Below are 4,566 nucleotides of genomic sequence, written 5' to 3'. Positions count from 1 at the left end.
CTTGCTTCCCGGCCAGCAGGGTTCCAGCCTGCCCACCTCAGCTAAACAGGGCTGCAAAGGCCCAGAGGGCACCCCTGTGGGCTTCCAGCTCACAGGCTTCCCTTTTTACTGATTTATCTTGTAATTCCCAAACCTGACCAGCAGGCAACTCATACAAAAGCTCCGGCCACCTCCTGATAGAAATAGGACAGCAGGCAAGTTGCTTGGTGCCAGCTTTGTCTGATGGCTGGAGTGGGGAGCATGGGAGGCTGGGTGCGCTGGGAAACAGACTGATGGGTCCCAGGCGTGGAGGCTGGTGTCCTCAGAACACGATGCTGTGTATTCTCCTGTGCTGGGATTGTTTATTCTTGTGGCGCTATACAAAATACACATCCTGGAGAGAGCTCCTGCCATCGGAGCTCACATGAGGCTGTTGACATCCACACAAAGGGTTCTCTTTGTGCAGCTCATTTTTATTTTTCTCATTTGCTTTACTCTCCTGATTTCCACCCCCGCCCCTCATCATTGCATGTCAAAACCAGCGGGAACCATGGAGCCGGCCTTGTCTTTATTTTAGGAATGAGGATCCTGAGCACAGACAGATATTTTTCCTGTGTCTGGTGCGAGCTTTGCTGAGCCTGCTGAATCCAGGCTGGCCACAGCTCATCCCTCGGGGCCAGGTACCAGGCCTTCCCTAGCAACCGCCGCTGAATCACGGCACTGCTGGGAGAGACCCGAGGTGGGTCCCTTTAAAGCAACCACGCTTGAACTTGAGCCAGAAGATCTGGTGAGAGGAGAATGTGAGTGCTGCGCTGGCATGGGCCGCCTGCCCCTCCGCCCCTTCAAGAACCCGTGACAAACAACCTTGCCTGGTGCCCCAGTGCCTGCCAAGCCCTGTCACATTAAAACCCTGGTAGACTCAGCAAGGAGTCCAATTTCAGCCCAGCAGGTGGGGAAACTAAGGCATTAAGAACCCAATGTGACCAAGGTCACACATAGCACTAGCACTCTGGCCCTAGAGGCAGGAGTCCAGGGCTGCCTGCTGTGCCCCACGCCCTCAGGCCCGCCCGCAGCAAAGGCTCTGGGCCCCGCACAGAGGAGAAACAGACAATTCCCAAATCCTGGTGGCAGCAGAGCCCAGAGGAGGGCCCAGCACTTGCCATCCGTGAGTCCTCACAGCAGTGCTCTGTCTCTCCGGGGGACACAGGGGGATTGAGGCTCTCCCACAGGCCCCCTGGGGGCACCAGGTCCAAGCCGGAAATCCAGCCCTGGCGATTCCAGTTCCCAGCTGAGTGTCGGGAAGAGCAGACTTCAAAACCCTGGCAGGCCAAAGCAGCGGGAAAGATCAGACCACGTCAGCCCAGTGAAGGAAAAGAGAAACCAGGGGGAGAAGAGGGGGACAGAGGCCGAGGGTGTTTCAAGGCACCCCGAGAACTCCTTCAGATCAAAGCAGACGCAGGCAGTGGTGGCTCCCCACTGCCCGAGTTACTCAGCCTGGGACCGCCTGGCATGTCTCCTCCCCTTTCGCAGGAGTAGGTGCTGGTCCCCACGCAGCTCGTGTGGCACGTATGGGTTCCTCAGTGTCATGTCAAGCGACAGGAACAGGAAGCATGTTTTGTTGCTCCATGTGTACCCACATAAGCACACATGTGTTGGTATCAGGCTGGGCATGGGAGCCACCGGAGTGTGTGTGTGTGTGTGTGTGTGTGTGTGTGTGTGTGTGTGTGTGTTTGCGTGTCGTCTACAAACATGTTTTCAGCAAGCTCAAGAAGAAGCAATCAGTCATCTCTGAGGAATCTTAGCAACAGCCATCCCCAGAAGAGGCTCTGCCAGCTGGAGCCGCGATGAGTCAGCAGAGGCAGCTGTAGGGGGAGCGCTCTGGTCCCGGAGCCGGAGCAGGCCTCTCCCTCCTCCGGGCCTGGCCGCCTCGCCTGGGTCACTGCTCTGGCACCGATGTCCCAGAACACATTCCTGGAACTGGCCAGCACAGGCGGCTGAAGGGTTTTCCCCTCCTCCTCCCTCCCCCTCTCCCTGTCCCACTGCACACCCTCCCTTTTATTTTTCCTTCTTGCTGCAAAACCAAAACACCGCATTCACGAGTTCAGGAGCTCCAGCCAAATGGCAGGAGCTGGCGGCCGAGGGGTGGGGACACAGGAGCTGCCCAGGCCCAAGCAGGCCAGGGGAGCAGGACGCCTCCCTCCGGGCAACAGAGAGGACCCTGCTGGGGACTACTGAGCTCCGCCTGAGTCCTATGGGGCAAACGTGTCAATGCCTGGGGCTCCAGGGAGCGATCCAAGGTGAAGGCTCCCGGGAACCAGGCTGGGACTCCGCACCCCAGTAACAGAGCCCGAGGTTGCTGATACAGAGAAGGGGCAGTAGGGTGACCAGAGGAACAGAGAGGCGCAACGATGAATCATGGCTCTGTTGCCTTAGTGCGTGTTCATTTCACTTTCACAGTAACCGGCGGAGGCGGTAGAGTTATCTCCTTCTGCAGGTGTGGAGATGGAGGTGTGGACAGGTAAAGGGATTTGGCCCAGGGTCACACAACTATTAGCAATGGAGCTAGATGAAATTAAACCGGGCTGGAGCCGCCTCGGGGGCTTTAACTGAAGGACCACATTGGCTTTCTTCCTGGGTGGCGCCTACACTGTGTGTCAGGATCACTGCTGCACCTACAAAAAATAAATACACCAAAAACAAAAAGGCCCCTCTCTTCTCCCCTCCCACAAACAAACGGATCTGGGTGAGGAGCCCACACGATCCCAGCCGCAGTGGTGAGGGCAGGGCCAGTAGCAGCCTGGCCCAGTCCGAATCCCTGGCCTCTTTACTGAAGGCAGGAAATGAATAAAAGCTAAATGAATTTGAAAATGCCAGGAGGCAGTGTTTATCCCCTTCTCTTTCCCCCTCCCCCTGGCAAGGACCGTGTATAGTTACAGTTTAATCTTGGAAATGCCAGACAGCTGTTCCCCGTTGCTAAGAAACTGGCCCACATTATGCAGATGTCAGGGACCTCAAATGTCTGCCGGAAATTACAGATCATGTTGGAGGAGCAGAGGGGCCTTTTCTCGGCTGGGGAAGCGCAGCGGGAGACGCCCCCCGGGGGGGGGGGGCGATGGCAGAAATAAGGGGCCCACCCCTTCCCGGGTCTCCCCCTCTGAGGCTCTGGATCCTTCACTGAGCCTGCTGGCCGCCCTGGCTCCCTGCTCCTACAGCTCCGCCACATATCCGGGACTTCTTCCTTTGACAACAGTGTGGATGCCCAGCTCCAGCCTCCCCCTCCAGTTTTCCAGCTGAGGCGTTTTCTGCGGTCCAGTGTCCCTCTCTCTGTCTTGCAGTCTTCCCTGTGGCTGAGCTGGAGGAGGGCCGACCCCACCCTAGGAAGGCGGAATCCCACTCCCTGAGTCCCCTTCATCTGGGGCTGAAAACGAAAACACACATGCACATACTCACATTCTCTCTGACACACACACACACACACACACATGCACGAACCTCGGAAACCCAAGCACAGCCGTTGTCATGGCAACTGCAGGCTACCAGAGCTGCTGCTTTCTTGGTCCCTGGGGGGGGGGAGCTGCCATCTGGGGAGGGGGTGTGGAAGAGAGGAGGGGAAGCCCTTTTCCAAATCCTTGATCTAACATGGACTCTGATTGAAGGTGACAGGGAATCCACCAGGGCCCTGGGGCAGGCAGGGGACAGGCCCAGTTTCTCACTCGGGCTGGAAAGGGGCACAGAGAGGCTGCCAGGTGGGGCCCCGAGAGCAATGGAATCCACAGGGTCTGCAGGATGAGCCCCGGGTACTGTGAGGGTGGGAGGGGGCTGAGTGCCTCCTGTTGCCCTGAGAGCCCGCCAGCTGCCGAAGGAAGGCAGGACTTTATCTCGCTGCCCAGGCATCCAGGCTGTAGCTGCTCTCCCTGCTGCCAGCTCTGTGACCTTGGCTTCCTGCCGTCGTGTAAAATAAAGCCAGGAGAACTCTATGTGCCATGGAACGTGGCTGTGCAGATAAGAATGGTGCGGGTGCGTGTGCGTGTGTATGTGTGTGTGTGTGATCACGTGCACATATATGCAAGTGCTTTAGAGAAAGGTTCACGGAAGCCCCCTGAAAGCAGAGCGGTATTACCCCCCACCCCCGGAGACGCTGCAGGGGCTAGTGCCAGGGGAACCCTATTTACACAGCTCCCTTTCCCTGTGCCCAGACCTTCCTACCTCCAACTGGACACCAGCCTCAAAGAGACCCTCAGTGACTCTGTGTCCTGGCTTTTCTGGTCATCTCCCCCTCAGATACATTGCTATAGCAACAGTGATGTCAGATGGGGGAATGGAGGCACGGACTTCTGAGACCTGCCCAAACCACAACAGTGCATTAGCTTTCCATGTCCCCTCAGAACTGCTACCCCGCCACTCACCACCAGTACCCTCCAGCCTCTGCCCTGCCCTGGATCTAAACCCCAGGAAGGCTCTGAGCTGTGTCCCCTGCAGTTAGGTGCCCAGTCTTGCCACTTCATTAGCTATGTGAGCTGCATAAATAACCTGAGCTCTCCTCCCCGTCTGGAAGAAACAATAGGGCAGACCTCTTAGGGATGCTGT

This window comes from Saccopteryx bilineata, chromosome 4 (assembly GCF_036850765.1).
Source record: "Saccopteryx bilineata isolate mSacBil1 chromosome 4, mSacBil1_pri_phased_curated, whole genome shotgun sequence".
In the NCBI taxonomy this organism is placed as follows: domain Eukaryota; kingdom Metazoa; phylum Chordata; class Mammalia; order Chiroptera; family Emballonuridae; genus Saccopteryx; species Saccopteryx bilineata.
This window is presented reverse-complemented; position numbering follows the sequence as displayed.